The following is a 20,684-nucleotide window of genomic DNA, read 5'->3' on the forward strand; positions in this document are numbered from 1 at the left end:
ACTCATGACACTTCTTTCAGATGGTGAGTTGGACGGGGGCTGGACTCAGCTAGGCTGGCTGGGCTTTACTCTCCTTGAGGGTCTTTCATCTTTAAGACGATTGGACCAGGCTTCTTCACTTTGTGATAATAGCAGCAGTCCAAGAGGGCAAGCTCCAAAGTCCAAGAACTTTTCAAGCCTCCATCTCCAACCCCTATACTAATGTCACACTGTTCGAGTAAGTTGCACTGCCAAAGCTAGAGCCAGTACTAGAAGGGACTACAAAAGAGAATGTTATGTTTTATTGGCAGGCATTACTATACCAAAATACCTCAATGGCCTACTGCAAGGATAAAATAATGCATAGGAAATACTAGCATATGCCTAATAAATAGTAGGTGCTAAATAGATGTTAACTACTATTAAAACCTTAGTAATGGTTTCCATAATTGTGTATTTTTTAACTGTCAATCTTACCAAAGAGCTACTTTACTTTTTCTTTATAAACTTGACCTAACAGTTTTCCTATGGATTACTTCTGTTCTTAAGCCAACACCTGTTTTGACACAAGACTTGGTATTTGGATTCAGCTCCTAAAGTTAATTCCAGTTTTGAAATATATCAATAAAAATTAGATATTTTACTGAAGATTCCTTAGGGCAACAGACAAGACAGTTTACACTATAAGTGTGATGTGAAGTTATCACATCACAGAAACTTAATTAAATTTCCCTTAAAATTTCCTCTTCTCCCCCAAATTCTTCTGTCCTATCATCTGCTTTATCTCCTCTCTAATAAGCCTCCAAATCCTTTCCCTTTGCCTCCACCCTTCAGCTCCCACCCTCATCAAGTATCCATTACTCAGGTAGACAAAAGTCAGATGGGTAGCCTTAATTAACATCCTATCTTTTTCTTTTCCAGTATGCCTCCAACCATATATCTCTAACCTATTCAAGGAGATAGGGAAAAATTTCAGACTTTCAAGTCAAATATTATTTAAAATAAAGAAAAACAACTTTAAACAAAAAAAATATTAAGAATTAGACTAATATAATGCATGGTTGATGCTCAGGATATAGAGACAAACAAGGTAGTTTCACCAAAATTATTAGCTTTCATGTCTAACCCTAAACAAAGCCCTAAGATAAATGGGCCAACACACACATATTCAAAGTGCTTCAGGAACACAAAGTAGGAAGCATTTGGAAATGTCAGCAACATGAGCTCTTACTCTAAAAAGACTCAGCATTGTGTATTGGTAGTGACATGCACAGTACTTTCTTGAAACTCTACTTATTAAGAGTGTTTTCTTCAGTGTCTCTCTTTCTCACTCTCTATGTGAACTTGAACTAATTGTCTCTGTTGTATACTAACTGCAGACCCTCCTTTAATCCCTGACACAGAATCAAGCTCACAGTTTCTACTCTCAACACCTGCTATTACCCTTTCCTTCAAATAGGCCATTTATCCTGACAGTAAGTAAACCTTTCTGGGAAGTATTCCTTGTGGAACTGTAGTTTGTCTTTCAGATTATCTGAAAGATCAAATTTCAAGTTCTTCTTTGATACTAAACATAGGTCTTTTCTTTCTATGAAAAAGCTTAGAATGTACCTTTTTATTTCAGGTGGGAAACACCCTGGAGGGATGACAGTAAGCAACATTTAAATTTATATATAGAAAATGCTTTGAAAACCTCTATCTTTTCATATCAAGTCTGATATAAAGGATAATATTGCTCAAGAAATGTTATAAAATGGTCTTTATGTACTTCTAAGTGAGAAAGACATTGGCTACTGGAATAAATAAAACCTTGGTCATTCAAATCCTTGTTTTATTTATTTTTTTTTTTTGCTGTTTCTAAGAAAAAAAAATAAAAGAATAGACAAACTTTACCAGCTGAGTAAGTTTTTGTTTCGCTTTTTTGTTTGTTTGTTTTGTTTTATGTGAAACACTATGAATTCTAGGCAAAATAATCACCATCAGTTTGAGGAAGGAGAGATTTTTGTAAAATATATGTAATGGAGTTCCAGATATTAGATGGATTTAAAGTGACACAAAAAGCTATTAACAAAAGTGTTTTTTTGTTGAAGACATTCAATAACTAGATTGTCTATAACAGGATTATCTTGTGAGATAAACCCTACATTTGGACTATGGTAAAATAGCATGTTTGATAAACTATAGAGGCAAGAGTGTGAGCAGATTGATGTAGAAGGTCAAAATACAATGTTCTTCTATATTCATAACTGCATATTTGTGTGCTTTCTGTATTACTTAAAATCACCCAATTTGTTTATATACTCACTCTTATTAGCAATTTACTTCAGATTTTACAAGTCTTTAGACTACTTATTTATAAACTGAAAATAATTGTTCCTTCCTCTCTCAGTTTCTCACTAAAAGTTAAATGACATATACTTCTTATCATATTCTGTGAAGTCAGGGATCTCTATGCAGGAGTTTCACACGTAAAAAAAGAATCAGCAATCAATAAAGGAAAAAAATGAACAAATATTCTAATTTCCATGAAAAGTTAATATGAAGTTAATGGATTGAACCGTTAAATGTCAGAAACGGTTGTTACTTTACATCATACACAAAAATAAACTAAAAGTGGATTAAAGACTTGAACATAAGACCTGAAGTCATACAACTCCTAAAAGGAAACAGGTGGTAAACTCCTCAATATTGGTCTTGGTGGTGATTTTTTTTTATTTGACACCAAAAGCAAAGGGAGTAAGAGCAAAAATTAAAAATTGGGGCTACCTCAAACTAAAAAGCTTCTGCACAGCAAAGGAAACCATCAAGGAAATGAAAAGAAAACCGACCAAATGGGAAAAATACTTGCAAATTCTGTATGCAATCAGAGGTTAATACCCAAAAGATATGAAGAATTCCTACAACTCAATAGCAAAAACAATCTGATTAAAAGATGAGCAGATGGTCTGAATACATATTTTTTCAAAGAAGGTATAAAGATGGCCAATAGACCCATGAAAATGTACTCCCTAATCATCAGTAAAATGCTATCAATTCTACTATGAAATATGATCTCACACCTGTTAGAATGGATATTATAAAAAAGACAAGAAGAAACAAGTATTGGAGAGGTTGTGGAGAAAAGGAAACCCTTGTACTGTTGGTTGGAAAGTGGTACAGACATTGTGGAAAACAGCACAGAGATTCTTCAAAAAAATTAGAAATAGAACTACTGTATAATCCAGCGGTTTCACTTTTGGGTATTTAACCAAAGGAAACAAAAACACTAAGTCAAAAAGCTATATGTACCCCTATGCTCATTGCAGCATTCCTTATATTAGCCAAGACACGAAAACAGCCTAAGTGTCCATTGATAGATGAATGGATAAAAAAAAAAAAGTAGCACACGCACGCACACACACACACACACACACACACTCACACACACACACACACACAGGAATATTATTCAGCCACAAAAAATCAATGTGATTGTGCCATTTGTGACATCATGGGTAGATACTGAGGAGGGCACTATGCTAAGTGAAATAAGTCATATAGAGGAAAACAAAACTGTACCATTTCACTTATATGTGGAACCTAAGAATAATCACAACACCACAACAGAGCAACTCATAGATACAGAGAACATTTGAGTGATCGTCAGGGGCAGGTGGTGGGGGTGGACGATGAACAAAATAGGTGAAGCTGTTCCACAGATATAAACTGCAGGTCATAAAATAAATATAACATACAGCCTGGTAACTAGAACTAATAATAATGTATTATATATTTGAAAGTTGCTAAGAGTACACCATAAAAGTTCTCATCACAAGAAAAAGTTGCAACTGTATGGTAATGGTATTATTTTGACTTATTATGTTGATCATTTGATACATGTGTCATATCGCTACATTATACACTTAAAACTGGATATGTTATATGTCAATTATATATAAAAAAAAAAAGAATTGAACTTGGTTGAAAGATGTATACTACTAGATGTAAACCCAATTATAAGGCTATAGTATTCAAAACAAAGTGATATATATGTACAACAGGAGAAGACAGAAGTGAAATAGAACAAAGTATCTAGATTTAGATCCACACATATACAGTAATCTAAGTTAAAGCCAAATTACTATTGCCATGAAAGAGTCTGCAAGATAAATGAGGCTTAATCAAGATTTCCATTTAGGAAAAAAAAACCATAAAAATTAAATTCTACCCCACATGATACATAAAAAATCAAGTGAGATGGATCATAGACTTAAATGTGAAAGGTCAAACCATAAAATTTTGGGGAGATAACATACAAAAACATCTTCATGACCTTGGAGTATGCGAAGGTTTTTCTTATATAGGACAGTAACAGTGAAAAGCACTAACCCTAAAGGAAAAGCTTAGTAAGTTGAACTGCATTAAAATTAAAATCTCATTGCCATTAAAAAAAAATAGAAAATGCAAATGGAAGGAATAGAGTGCAGAAACTTGTTGGCAATACATAAACATGAGGTAGGACTAGCATCCCAGGAGTAAAGAACACCTCCAATAAGAAAAGACAAATAACCATAAAGGTAAACAAAAACACTTCACAAAAGAGGACATGCAAGTTGCCAAGATGCATATAAAAATTACTTCTCAAAGAGGTGCAAATTAACACCTGTGACCTATCACTACATACCCATAAAAATGACTAACAGGCTAAAATGACAATAGCAAGAATGTAGAGAATGCCCATAAAATGCTGGGAGAAGCTTAAATTGGCCAAAAGATTTTAAGAAAACTTATTTATAGTACCCACTAAATCATTAACTATGATCCATTATTTAAAAAATGTGTAATATATGATGTATACCAAACAGTTGCAAAAACAGTGCCATTAAATTAAACACTTTAACGATATTGATTAGGTTTTAGAATTTAGTGAACACCAAATTGCAAAAATGGTAAAAAAAAAAAAAAAAGAGAGAGAGAGGAAAATATAATAACAATTAAAAATAATCTACAATATCTGTTAACATCTTAAAATATTTCCTTTAAATTTTTTTTTTTCTAATTGGGGAAATACTTCATTATAATGTGGATTTCAATCGTTGGGATCATACTGTCACTTTATACACAGTAACGAATCTGGCTTTCATCATGTTTATACTTTCTAAGAGTATTTTATATGATTGTTATTTTCTTATTTTGGATATTTATAAAACTTAACCCATTTCAAAATATGAATACAAAATGAGTGGAATCGCTACAGTAAAGAGTAGAAACTTTTTTTTTTAAGTAGTCTCTACCCCAGGGTGGAGCCCAATGTAGGGCTTGAACTCAGTACCCTGAAATCAAGACCTGAGCTAAGCTTGAGTCCAACACTCAACTGACTGAGCCACCCAGGCACCTCAAGAGTGAAAACATTTTAAGGCTCTGAGACATTTTACAAAATTACACTTCATCGGTTTGACACTGATTTTTATGCTACCCAGCAATGTATGATAGCATGTTCTCAGAACTCTAACTATAAAAAATACCAAATTGCCAGTTATATATTTTTATTTACATTATTTTTTATGAGAAATGAGGCTGTACTTTTGCCACCCTTTATAGCTTATTTTCACCTTTTGAGAATGTTCCATGTTCAATTTACTCATTGGTGGTTACTACTATTTTCTAAGTGACTGGTGAGAGTCCTTTACTAATTATGGATATTCATTTTTCCCATGATATTTCATGTAAGTTTTGTTTCTCAATTTGCTCATCTTTTTACCCTTTTGAATGTAACATCTTTGTCGTGGCTTCTTACTGCGTCACCTTAGTTGGGCTGGAAATGGCATTTAAAGCTCCCTGTACCGTATGGCTCTAGATTCGTACCAGCTACAAAAGAAATTTGCCTGAATTTGGAAGGGGGAGGTGAAGCAGCAGCCACATCTTTTATGCAAAGAAGATTAGTGTAGAATACCATGCCTTGAGGCAGGTCACACCCTTACTCACCTATCTGAAGTCTCACTTTGATGACCTGGGAGCCTTCCTGCGTCTTACTTTCCCAGGACTGCTGAGGGTACAGGTCTATGGTAAAGGGCAGCAGCTGCTCTTCCATACTTCCCCTGCAGTAATTGGAGACAACAAAAGAATGATGTTGGTGCCAGTTCATCCTAGTGAGTCCTTATCCTGGGTATTGTATATACCCAGCTGTCCTTTCTGCGGCTGGTCTGATACCTCATGGCCATTTGCAAACAGCTTCGCTCTCAATATCAGATGCAGAGAAAGAGCGTTGCAAGGAGGCCTCTTCCCATTTCCATAACTGAGTAATTTCTAGTCCTTATATAAAATCCCTTACTCTGTATCACTTATGTTGGTCGGCTTCTTTAATAAAGAAGAGTCCTAAAGAGTAGCGACCAGCCACATGTGGCTGTTGAGCAACTTGAAACGTAATTAGTTGGAATTGAGACGTTCTCTATGTATAAAATACACACAAGATTTCAAAGGTAGTAAGAAAAAAATTATAAAAATATTTTAGTAATAATTCTTACCTTGACTACATGTTGAAATGATAACATTTAGATATTTTGATTTAAAATAAAATAAAAATAAAATTAAAATTAAAATTAAATAAAATAAAAATAAAATTAATTTTAAAAAATATTTTTAATGTACCTAGTAAATATTTTAACAGTGCAGAAGTAGCTTGCATTTGTGGTTCCCTTTATATTTCTATTGGACAGTAATATTCCAGAGGAACAGAACCTTAGGAATAAGTTTTCAGAATTGACTCTAAGATATCTGGAATGGGCCTCATACCTAATAAGACTAAAGACATCGATGTTTCTATTTTTTTTGGTGAAGGGAATACACATAGTCCAAGGAAAGCACAGGTAAATCAGATATTTAATTATTACCTGTAAACATCTGTAGTAAAGGATGTACAGAAGACAAAGCATGGTGAAACTAAGTTGTTAATGATATAGAAGATTATAGTGAAAATAAGGAACATGCTTTATTAAGATGAGTGCTTTCTTCAAAGTGCATTAAAGAATCTAGGAAAAGAAAGGTTCAGGCAGGGCTAGAAATTACCAGCCTAAGATCTCCATAAGGGACCAAATGCTTCCATGGCTGCCCCAAAGAAACATCTCCTCTGTAGTGACAGGGCCAAAGCTTCTCTAAAACTAACCAAAAGTCTATTTCTGAAGATGGTTGTATTACAGTGAAAACTAAATTAAAAAGTTTGGGTTGTGCAATATTAAAGTTAGAGCAGTTATTGAGAAGAAATTAAACCCTGAAAACGGAATTGGCACACCTATGCTTACTTCAGTGTAACTGGAGACATCAAACGCCTAAATTCTGCTGAGCTTCATTTGTCGGTAGAAGAAACCTTTCCTCTCCTGACTGAAGTGATTCTCTCCTTGGATGAAGAATCTTATAAAGATTTGTATTGAATGTATTGTCTTAGGTAGTTGGCCATGACCAGAGAAGTTTGGTTTATTGACCGAAACCTAGAACCAAATATGGCCTATACCAAATGAACTTGAAATACCAGGACACCTTTGGTACAATGTAAGAGAACATATAGGGATACTGGAAATGCTACATTAGGAACACAATCACCATGACACAGCACACCATGTCCACCCAGAGGGCCTGGGAGACACTCTACACCAAGATGATGAGAAAAGCACTGCAGGGGGAACAAGAGCATCTTGAAGAGCTCAGTACTGGCTACACACTATAGACCTGGACTTACTGTAGGAATTGCTATCATCAAACTGACCTCCCCAAATACAATGAAGATGATTACATGGCAGGTATGAAGGACAGTATTTAGTCACCAAAGACAAGGCAAGTAGAGTCACTATACTAAAAAGCGGATCCATGGCATAATAAGGGGAGACCTTTGGTGTTGTCTAGTTGATCATAGTAGAAACTGAATGTGTTGCCATTGCTAATCTCAAGTCATCGAGTGATTTTTGCTTCACAGATAGCAGCTCACCATTATGAATTAGACACTCATCTAATGCATTCTGTAAACTCCAGGACATAAACATCAAGTTCTGTAAGGGTACCAATTAAAGCCCCCTTTCCTACATTTAAAGTAAAAGAAAATTACCCTGTAGGAAGGAGGTAGGAAAATGAACATGTGTATAGTGAGGAGTAAGGGGAGAAATAGATAGAAATAAAAATACCCACAGCTTTCTAAATAATCTCCTTCTAATAGTCCCCTTCTTACCCATGTTATATCCTCAATTTGGAAGACTAAATACCTAGTGAATGTTCATTAAGATCCTTCTTCAGGAAGGGAGGGGCCAAGATTGTGGGGCAGCATGGAAGTTTTTGTTATTGTTGTTGTTGGTTGTTTTGCCTCTCTCATCCTTGAAATGGAGCTAGATCAACACAAAACCATCGTGAATACCTAGAAAACTTATTTGAGGATTAAGACAGCAATCTGCACATCTAGAGCCACAGAAATCAGCAGGTCACAGAGAGGAGAACCGGGGGAGAAAGAAGCCGTGGAGAGTAGGGAGCTGATTTTTCTTGTGGAGAGAGGATGAGTACAGGAAAAGCACTCCTCCTCCCCTCTCCCCACCATGAAAGCAGCTGGAGAGAAAGAGACAGAGTGGAAACAGCTGCAAGGACTGAACAAAAAAGGGAGAAAGGAGAAAGGCCAGGGTTTAAATTCCATTAAGACTCTATAAACAGGGGAGCACAGAGGCTGAAACTCCGTAGCTCAATACCTGGAGAGTTCTGGTGGGAAGGGGGAATCCCCAGGAGCAGAGCAGAATGTCCGAGAGGTCCTCAGGCCACATGGAAAGAGGTGGTTCCCCTGCTGGGAGGGCATTTGGTAGAGGCTGTGCGGCCTCTACCACAAAGGTCCCAGTGGACCCCAGAAAACAGCCACATTTGCTGGTGGAAGTACAAGGATTTTTAGGATGAAGGCTGGTGCCAGATGTGTGTTTTGATTTACCACAATCCATGAAACACTGCTGCTAAACGATCATGTGAACTTTTTCTGGGACAGACTGGCACCCGGCTGCAGTCTCTGGGCATCTGCATCAGCACGATCTTATGAATGTTCTTGGGGGAAGGCCAGCATAAGACATTGCTTGGCAAGACCCTCTCCCAGGGGGTCTGAGTGGGTCAAAGCTGTAGGGCCCTCAGAAATGAGGGGTTTGGAAACACAGCCCCATCTAAGATAAAACTTGGGAGGGAGGTGCCACCTGGTAGACTGATAGCTTGGTCAGGGACAGGATAGAAGCAGGGAGTGGACAGAAGCCAGAGGTAAAGGAGGGGTGCTTGCTTTCTGGTCCCAGAGAGCACAGAGTTCTGATACTAGAGACTGGGTAGCTGGGTGACACCATTTTTACCCCTCCCGCACATGCGCATACAACCTACACTCGCGCCACAACTATCCATCCCAGCTCCATCTAGTGGAGAATGCAGTTGTTATACCAAGCCTCCTCGCCCCCCCCAAATGGGCTAACTGCTCTAAAGCAACACTGCAAGTCTCTTTGCCTGATTTGTTTGTGGACTATAAAGTGCTTCATAGTTTGACTTCTAGGGGAAACCGTATGTAATTCCAATCATATTTCATTCTGTTTGCTGGTCCATCTATTCTTTTCTTTTTCTTTTTTTTTCTTATTCTTGAATACAGGAAGAGAAAAAAATATTTTTATTTTCTTTTTATAAAAAAAGACTTAATTTTTTTCTACCATATTTTTACTTTCTTGTAAATTTTTAAAATTCTACCTTACTTTGATCATTTCATTTTATTGTATTTTATCGTATTCATTTTTTTAAGTTTTCAAAGGTTTTCCTTTTTTTTTTTTCTTTTTGTTTTTTCTTCCCCCCTTTTCTCTATCCTATCAAGCTTCTTTCAACAACCAGACCAAACACACTGGGAACCTAGCATCCTTTATTTGAATTTTTTATGTTGTTTTTAATTTTTTAATTTTTATTTTATTTTATTTTATTTTATTTTATTTTATTTTATTTTATTAATTATTTTTCTTCCTTCAAAATGTTGAAAAGAAGGAATACACCCCAAAAGAAAGAAAAGGAAGAAATGACAGCCAGGGACTGTATATGTATCAACATAGATACAAGGCAAGATGTCTGAACCAGAATTGAGAATTGTGATAATAAGACTACTTGACTGGCGTTGAAAAAAGCATAGAATTCCTTTCTGTGGATATGAAAGAAATAAAATCTAGTTGGGATAAAATTAAAAATGCTATAACTGAAATGCAATCTCTAATGAATGCCACAGTAGCAAGGACGGATGAAGCATAACAGCAAATCAGTGATATAAAGGGCAAACTTATGGAGAATAATGAAGCAGAAAATAAAGAGGGAAACTAAGGCAAAAGAGAATGATGTAAGAATTAGAGAACTCAGTGACTCATTAAAAAGAAGTTAACATCTGAATCATACGGGTCCCAGAAGATGAAAAGAGAGAAAAAAGGGGTAGAAGGTTAATGTGAGCAAATCATAGTGGAAGTCTTTCCTAACCTGGGGAAAGACAGAGACATCAATATCCAGGAAGCACAGAGAACTCCCATTAGATTCAACAAAAAACAACAATCATCAAGGCATATCATAGTCAAATTCACAAAATACTCAGGCAAGAAAAGAATTATGAAAGCAGCAAGGGAAAAAAAAAAAGTCCTTAACGTATAAGGGAAGACAGATCAGGTTTGCAGCAGATCTATCCACAGAAACTTGGCAGGCCAGAACGGAGTGGCAGGATGGTCAATGTGCTGAATCGGAAAAATATGCAGCCAAGACTATCCAGCAAGACTGTCATTTAAAACAGAAGGAGAGATAAAAGGTTTCCCAGACAAACAAAAACTAAAGCAGTTTGTGACCACTAAACCAGCCCTGAGAGAAATTTTAGCAGGGGCTCTCTGAGGGGATAAAAGGTGGAAAAAAAAAAAAAAAAGACCAAAAGCAACAAAGACTACAAAGGACCAGAGAACACCAACAGAAACTCTAACTCTGCAGGCAACATAATGGCAACAAATTAATAACTTTCAGTACTCACTCTAAACGTCAATGGATAAAACACTTCACTCAAAAGACAAAGGTTAACAGAATGGATAAGAAAACAAGATCTATCTATATGCTGCTTACAAGAGACCCTTTTTAGACCTAAAGACACCTTCAGATTGAAAGTAAGGGGATGGAGAACCATCTATTATGCTAATGGTCACCAAAAGAAAGCCGGAGTAGTCACACTTATATCAGACAATCTAAGTTTTAAAATAAAGACTGTAACAAGAGATGAAGAAGGACATTATATCAGGATTAAGAGGTCTATCCACCAAGAAGATCTAACAATTGTAAACATTTATGCTCCAAATGTGGAAGACCAAAATACAGAAATCAATTAATGACAAACATACAGAAACTGATTGATAATAATATCGTAATAGTAGGGGACTTCAACACCCCACTTACAGCTATGGACAGATCATCTAAACAGAAAATCAACAAGGAAACAAAGGCTTTGAATAACACACTGGAAAGAATGGACTTAACAGATATATTCACAACATTTCATCTAAAGCAGCAGAATACACATTTTTCTCGAGTGCACATGGGACATTCTCCAGAAGAGATCACATAATAGGGCACAAATCAGCCCTTATGTACAAAAAGATCAAGTTCATACTGTGCATACTTTCAGACCACAATGCTATGAAACTCGAAATCAACCACAAGAAAAAATTTGGAAAGATAACAAGTACCTGGAGACTAAAGAACATCCTATTATAGAATGAATGGCTTAACCAAGAAGTTAAAGAAGAAATTAAAAACTACATGGAAGCCAATGAAAATGTTAATACCACAGCCCAAAACCTCTGGGACGCAGCAAAGGCGCTCATAAGAGAGAAGTATACAGCAATCCAGGCCTTTCTAAAGAAGGAAGAAATGTCTCAGATACACAACCTAAACTTACACCTTAATGAGCTGGAAAAAGAACAGCAAATAAAACCAAGACCAGCAGAAGACAGGAAATAATAAGAATTAGAGCAGAAATCAATGCTATCAAAACCAAAAAACAAACAAACAAAAAACAGGAGAACAGATTAATGAAACCAGGAGCTGGTTCTTTGAAAGAGTTAAAAAAATTGATAAACTCCTAGCCAGTTTGATCAAAAACAAAAAGGAAAGGACCCAAATAAGTAAAATCAAGAATGAAAGAAGACAGGACACAACCAATGCAGCAGAAATAAAAAAAATAATAAAAGAATATTATGAGCAATTATAACCAATAAATTAGTCAATCTGCAAGAAATGGACAAATTCCTAGAAACATAAACTACCAAAACTGAAACAAGAAGAAATAGAAAATTTGAACAGACCCATAACCAGGAAAGAAATCAAGTTAGTAATAAAAAATCTCCCAAAAAACAGGAGTCCAGGGCCAGTTCACTTTCCAGGGGAATTCTACCAAACATTTAAAGAAGAGTTAACTCCTATTCTTTTGAAGCTCTTTCAAAAAATAGAAATGGAAGGAAAACTTCCAAAGTCATTCTATGAAGCCAGCATTACTTTGATCCCAAAAGCAGACAAAGACCTTACTAAAAAGCAGAACTACAGATCAACTTCCCTCATGCAAATGGATCCAAAAATCCACAAGATGCTAGCCAACCAGATCCAACAATAAATTAAAAGAATTATTCACCACGACAAAGTGGGATTTATACCTTGAATGCAGGGCTGGTTCAATATCTGCAAAACAATCAATGTGATACATCAATAAAAGAAAGGAGAAGAATTACATGATCCTCCTGATAGATGCAGGGAAAGCATTTGACAAAATGTAGCATCCTTTCTTGATCAAAACCCTCAAGAAAGTAGGGATATAAGGATCTTACCTTAAGATCATAAAAGCCACATATGAATGACCCACCACTAATACCATCCTCAATGGGGAAAAAGTGAGAGATTTCCCCCTAAGGTCAGGAACAAGGCAGGGATGTCCACTCTAGCCACTGTTATTCAACATAGTATTGGAAGTCCTAGCCTCAGCTATCAGACAACGCAAGGGAATAGATGGCATCCAAATCGGCAAGGAGGAAGTCAAACTTGCACTCTTCACAGATGACATGATACTCTATATGGAAAACACAAAAGATTCCGCCAAAAAACTCCTAGAACTGATCCATGATTTAGCAAAGTGGCAAGATATAAAATCAATGCACAGAAATTGGTTGCATTCCTAGACACCAATAATGAAGCAACAGAAGGAAAATTAAGGAATTGATCCTATTTATAATTGCACAAAAACCATTAAAATACCTAGGAGTAAATCTAACCAAAGAGATGAAAAATCTATACACTGAAAACTACAGAAAGCTTATGAAAGAAATGGAAGACACACACATACAAAATAAAATGGAAAATGATTCCATGCTCCTGGACAGGAAGAACAAATATTGTTGAAATGTCAATAGTACCCAAAGCAATCTATCCATTCAATGCAATCCCTATCAAAATAACACCAGCATTCTTCACAGAGCTAGAACAAACAATCCTAAAATTTGTAGGGAACCAGAAAAGACCCGAAATAGCCAAATCAACACTGAAAAATAAAACCAAAGATGGAGGCATTACAATCCTGGATTTCAAGATGTATTACACAAAGCTGTAATCACCAAGACAGTATGGTACTGGCACAAAAACAGACACTTAGATTAATGGAACAGAATAGAGAACCCAGAAATGGACCCACAAATGGATGGCCAACTAATCTTTGACAAAGCAGGAGACAATATCCAGTGGAATAAAGACAGTCTCTTCAGCAAACGGTGCTGGGACAATGTACATGTACATGTACAGTGACATGCTGAAAAATGAACCTGGGCCACTTTCTTACACCATACACAAAAATGAACTCAAAATGGATGAAAGACCTAAACATAATACAGGAAGCCATCAAAATCCTCGAGGAGAAAGGTAAAAACCTCTTTGACCTTGATCGCAGCAACTTCTTAATATGTCTCCAAAGACAAAGGAAACAAATGCAAAAATGAACTATTGGGACCTCATCAAAATAAAAAGCTTCTGCATAGCGAAGGAAACTATCAGCAAAACTAAAAGGCAACCTACGGAATGGGAGAAGATATTTGCCAATGACATATCAGACAACAGGTTAATATCCAGAATCTATAAAGAACTTTTCAAACTCAACACCCCAAAAAACCACAAATAATCCAGGGAAGAAATGGGAAAAAGACATGAATAGACATTTCTCCAAAGAAGACATCCAGATGGCTAACAGACACATGAAAAGATGCTGAACATCACTCATCATCAGGGAAATACAAATTTAAACCACAATGAGATACCACCTGACACCAGTCAGCATGGCTAAAATTAACAACTCCAGCAACAACAGATATTGGCGAGGATGTGGAGAAAGAAGATCTCTTTTTGCACTGCTGGTGGGAATCCAAACTGGTGCAGCACTCTGGAAAACAGTATGGAGGTTCCTCAACAAGTTAAAAATAAGACTACCCTACGACCCAGCAATTGCACTACTAGGTATTTATCCAAGGGATACAGGTGTGCTGTTTCGAAGGGGCACATGCATCCCAATGTTGATAGCAGCACTATCCACAAGAGCCAAAGTATGGAAAGAGCTCAAATGTCCATCGACGGATGAATGGATAAAGAAGAAGTGATATGTATATACAATGGAGTATTATCCCGCAATCAAAAAGAAGGAAATCTTGCCATTTACAACTACATGGATGGAACTAGAGGTATTGTGCTAAGCGAAATTAGAGAAATACAAACATCATATCACTTCACTCATGTAAGGAATTTAAGATAGAAAACAGATGAGCCAAAAGGAAGGGAAGAAAAATAATATAAAAACAAGGAGGGGGACAAAACCCAACAGACTCTTAAATACAGAGAACAAACTGAAGGGTGCTGGAGGGGTTGTGAGTGGGGCAATGGGCTAAATGGGCAAGGGGCATTAAGGAAGATACTTGTTGGAATGAACACTGGGTGTTATACATGGGGGATCAATCACTGGAATCTACTCCTGAAATCATTATTGCACTATATGCCGACTAACTTGGATGTAAATAAATAAATAATAAATAAATAAATAAATAAATAAATAAATAATCCTTCTTCAGGAATGAAGGACTCATTTCCCTATACTCTGGAACTGTAACCACCTCACAGCTTTCTCTATCAGCCTCTTTTATGAATTGTATTCATCTGAAGACAAGTAACTTGCTCGAGTTCCAGAGGAAAATAAAAGACTCAGGGAAGTTGTAGACTTCTGACCATTTAATGGCCTGAGTTATCAGTGCCCCATCACACTCTGGAATCTAGAGATGGCTGACATATATTGTCTCTATGTCTAAAAGAAAATTCAGATGAAAACAGTTGAACTTTGACATCTTATAATTAGTGCTTCCTACTTCAAGCACTCACCCAGGGAGACATATAAGAACACAAGAATGTATAAGAACATCTAATTTCTGCTTTCTTGACTATATTATTCTCTCATGGCTCCCCGCCCCCCACCCTGCCATTCAATTTTTTTTTTCTTTTTGGAAACTCATGTATTTGTAACTACCATTCTTAGTTTTCAGTACTGTTGAAATTTGTAATCTCCTTTTCTGTCCAATTTCTTTCCTGAGTAGCTAAGTTTCCTTTACCTTAGTCTGGAATATAAGTACATTTTTTCCAGGTTATTGTTTCTGCCATACTCACTGACAGACACAAAGTAATTTGATCACTTCATTCAACTTATTTTTCCCATTTCCCCCCAGAGATTTACCATCATATATCTATAATTTGAAAAGTATGTTTTTAACTGCAAAATAAAGGAAGTAATATATTTCTACATTTACATGTTAACATTCTCCCAAGAGCAAATCTCATGCATTTGAATTTTGAGATTGTGTCATATAAGCTTCCTGAAACTCCTTTTCATATTTCAAAATAACAAATGGATTTTATTTTATCTTTCCTGAACTTCAAAATAATGTTTATTTTTAAACAATATATTAAAATAAAAGAAAATATCAGCTGGGTCTCTGCAGAAATTATCACTAGTAACCTTATAGGTCTATGTTGTTCTGATTTGATTCATAATTTTATAAAAATTAAATCATACTATATATGCTGTTTACATTTGGTGATAGGAAGTTCTCTATACTAAAAATATAGAACTACATAATTTTCATGCCTAAAAAATCTAAACCAATATACCAATTCTGTCACAATGAATAGACTTAAAACAATTATTTTTCTGCTCATGCCACTAGAAATTTAAACTATCCCTTATTGTTGCCATCTGCTCACATTTTGGTCCTTTTCTTCATCACCTAACATATAACATAGCTCACTGTTTTCTTCTCTGTCATCCTAACTTCAGTTATCATCCTAAAAGCTTTCAATGTGAACAACACAATTAAAACAAAAATTTTTCATTTCTTTGACTTTTTCCTTACCGTTGACATCATTGTCACTCTCTCATGTACAAAATATTGTGATCAAACCCTGGTTTTGTCATTAAATCAAATGAATTAGTTTCCAACAACCTCGTCTTATTTCAGATCACCTATTCTTCCCTATTAGTTGTTCTTTTGACCTCATTGGAACCTCAAGGGCAATGACTCTTCAACTTTGTTCCTCTTCATAAATCCCCGTTTTTATTTTAAAAGTATAAAATAATTTACATCACATTTTATATTAACATCTTAAGTTCTCTTTCTCATATGTTTACATCACACCTTCTTAGAGAAATTCCAATCCAGAAATAACCCAAATTACATCCCATACCTCTGCCTGGAAGAACATACACTAAGTGGGAATACTGATGCTGCTACTACCATTAATTCAGTCACCAAATTTTACAGGCCCTTTAACATTGTTTCCTTTGTCAGAGGAAACACCTTAGACACCTTGTCTACTCTCCTTCTCAGTGGATCTACTTCAAAAGAATAAAAAAGAATAAAAAATATCTATTGTTTAAAGCCTTTGCCACATTATCTTCCAAGAAAAAAAAGGAATTATTATTTATCACATATTGTAACACAATCTTTCAATTCTGGTCTGGATCTCCAAGCCTAACCACACCATAATCTCGCTTCTCCTGCTGTATTTATCACCAAGTTACTCCTCTAATGTTGTAACTTCTCCGTGCTAAACGTATATTACTGTCTTTGAGGGGTTGTATTTTTATACATGTATGATGATTAATCTAAAAAGGAAATTAAGAAAATAATTCTATTCACAATAACACCAAAAATAATAAAATACTTAATGATAAATTGAATAAAAGGAGCCAAAACTCATACTGTCAAAATAATAAAATGTTGTTATACAAGATTTTTAAAAATCTAAATGCATTTTATAAAATATCCTGTTTGAGTCAAAAGAGTCAACATTAAAGTGCAAATACTCAGTAAACTATCTACATATGCTATGCAATCCATATCAGAAGCTCCAATGACTTCTTTGTAGAAACTGACAAATTAATTGTAACACCCATTTGAAATTCCAAGGACCCGGAATAGCCAAACAATTATGAAAAAAAGAAAGTAGGAGGACCTTGACTTTCTGTTTTCAAAACTTTCTACAAAGCAGTGGCAATGAAGACTGGGGTACTAGGGGGTACCTGGGTGCCTCAGTTGGTTAAGTACCTTACTCTTGATTTTGGTTCATGTCATGAGCTCATGGTTCATGAGATGGAGTCCCACATCATGCTCTACACTGACAGCACAGAGCCTGCTTGGGATTTTCTCTCTCTCACTTTCTCTCTGCACCACCACCTCCAAGTAAATAAACTTAAAAAAAAAAAAAAGAAGAGAAAGAAAGAAAGAAAGAAAGAAAGAAAGAAAGAAAGAAAGAAAGAAGGAAGGAAAGAAAGACAGACTGTGGTACTGGGACAGAGATAGACATATAGAAAAATGGAATAAAATTGAGAGCACAGAAATAAATGCATGCATCTATGGTCAATTAATTTTTGACAAGTGTGCCACAACCAGTGGTGGGAAAAGAAAAATATGTTCACTTAATGTTCCTGCAACAAGTGAATAGCAGAAAAAGAATAAAGTCAGATCCATTTCGTAAACCATATACAAAAATCAACTCAAAATGCATCAAATAATGAAATGTAAGAGCCAATACTCTAAGACTCTTAAAAGAAAACAAAAGGGTAAATCTTCATGACCTGGGATTTTGCAAAGGATTCTTAAATATTACACCAAAATCATGAGCAACAACAACAACAAAAAATAGATAAATTGGACTTTTTCAAATAAAAATTTTTGTGCTTCAAATAAAAAAGTAAAAAAGACAATCGATGGAAAGAGAGAAAATATTTCCTAATTATATATCTGATGAAGGACTGGTATCTAGAATATATGAAGAATCCTTACAATTCAATATAAAAAAATAACCCCATTAAAAATTGGTAAAGGATCTGAATAGTCATTTTTCCGAAGAAAATAGTCAAGTGCCTAGTAAGTACATGAAAGATGCTAGACATCATTAACTGTCAGTAAAATACAAATCAAAATCACAAGAGACAACATTAGTCCTACCAGCATGGCTATAATAATAAAAAAAAAGACAAATAGAAGTATTAGTGACAATGTAGAGAAAATTTAACTTTCAGAGCCTGCTAGTGGAAAAATGGAATAGTACACCTGCTTCAGAAAACAGTTTGGCAGCTCCCCTAATGATTAAACAGAGTTATGATCCTCTACTATGTATATATATATATATACAACAAAAATAAAAACGTATATCTAGACAAAAATATTTTATATGAATGCTTGTAGCAGCATTATTCATTATAGCTAAAAAGTGCAAGTAATCAATGAAACAAACTAAATATCCACCAACAGAGTAATGGATAAGGAAAGTGGTATATACGTACAATGGAATATTATTCCTACTAACAGGAATGAAGTAATGACACATGTTACAGCTTGTATGGATCTTGAAAGCATTATGCTAAATAAAAGTTGCCAGACATGCATGTTCATGTATTATATGATCTCATGCATATGAATCTCTGGAATTGGAAAATCTATACAGACACAAGAGAGATCAGAGTTTGCTTAGGGCCTTTAAAAAAAAAAACAAATAAACAAACAAACAAGAAAACTCTTCCTTTCTGTTCCAAGAATGACAGTGGTCATTCTGAGGTGAAGAGAGAAAATTGGATTGCTGTTGAAGGCCAGTCCTGCCTGCATGGACAAGTGCCCTGGGGTCTTCATGTCACTGGGGCATTGCAGAGCTATCCCCTCTTCATTCTTGACTATGGAAGTTAATGAACAAAAGAAATCTCCCAGCTCAGGAACAAGACACATCTTGGGTGGCATTACACCACAATCCCAAGGTACTGACTTTGGTCCTTAGACTCCTTTCCCTCCTCCAGGGTTTTACCCAGAACTCAGGTCCCTGCTAAAGCCACTTGTGTGTATTCTGGGTTATAGGGGAATGAACTACAGGGACTGATAGCTAAAGAACATGAGGTTTTATTTTGGGGGTGATTAAAACGTTCCAAAATTGTGGTGATGGCTCAACTCATCTCAGTATACTAAAAAAACACTGAGTTGTATACTTAAATGGATGAATTGTATGGTCAGTGAATTAGATCCCAAAAGACTTTGGTAAAAAAAACAAACACAAAAACAAAACAAAACAAAACCCCAAACAAACAAAAAAAACAACTATTTAATCGCTCTCAATTTCAAAATTTGGTCAGAAAACAACATAGACAGCTAGTCTCTGCTCCATGTGGTGTAAGTCAGGGTCATTTATGGCACTGCCTTCAGGTGATAGCTCAACAGGTTTAAAAAAAAAAAAAAAAGCCAAGATGGCTATACTAACTTGTGGTGCCTCCATTATCTGGAGGCCGATCAAATCTCTCTCTCCATGTACATGCCTAAGCTTCTGTATATGGATGCTTAACCTCAGGAGGGTAAATGTGGAAGCTACAGGTCTCTCAAGACTGATATTAGAGATTTGAAAATTCACTTCCATCACACTCTGATGATCAATCCAAGTCACAAGTCCAGCTCAGATTCAAGGTGAAAGGAACTAGATTATGCATCTTCCATCTTCATGGATGGCATGAGAGGTGGGATCATAAGAAAAGGGGAAACATTGTTGGTGGTCCTATTTGGCAAAGGTTTACCCCAGTATTCCATCTTTAAAAAGTCATCAACCGACAAGAAATTACACAATGAAACAAAAATTCTAGAGTCTGTTACCTTTCCTGCATTCCCTGTCTTACTCCTTTATAGCCAAACTTTTGAAAAACTTTTATTCTTTCTTCCCATTTTCTCACCTACCACTAATCCATTAATCCACTCTAAAAGTATATACCAAGCATCATATTTGTCAAATATTAAGCTCATCTATTTCAATTCACCTTTTAAATAATTTTATAGGAGTTTCTCATTCTCTGACTCATTCATGAAGCCTATAATCCTCTGTTTTAAATTTATTTTTTTTGAGAGAGAGAGAAAGAGAGAGAGAGAGAAAGAGAGAGAGAGAGAGCCAGCAGGTGAGAGAGAGATAGAAAGAGAAAGAGAATCCCAAGCAGGATCTATGCTGTCAGCACAGACCTCAAGGTGGGCCCCAAACTCATGAACCATGAGATAATGACCTGAGCCCAAGTCAAGAGTAAGATACTCTACTGACTGAGCCACTCAGGTGCCTCGTGAAGCATATAATCCTAAATCAGAAGA

The 20,684-nt window shown here is 35.7% G+C and overlaps 1 long non-coding RNA gene across 1 annotated transcript in view; it reads right to left on the reverse strand.

Annotated features, from left to right (window-relative positions):
- Positions 1 to 451: 451 nt before the first annotated feature.
- Positions 452 to 20,684, reverse strand: part of LOC128316123 (uncharacterized) — a 237,557-nt gene continuing 217,324 nt past the window's right edge. Inside the window, exon 3 of the long non-coding RNA XR_008299706.1 lies at positions 452 to 6,056. This is a non-coding gene — a long non-coding RNA (uncharacterized LOC128316123). The remainder of the gene's footprint in view (positions 6,057 to 20,684) is intronic.

Source organism: Acinonyx jubatus, chromosome A1 (assembly GCF_027475565.1).
Source record: "Acinonyx jubatus isolate Ajub_Pintada_27869175 chromosome A1, VMU_Ajub_asm_v1.0, whole genome shotgun sequence".
Lineage (NCBI taxonomy): Eukaryota > Metazoa > Chordata > Mammalia > Carnivora > Felidae > Acinonyx > Acinonyx jubatus.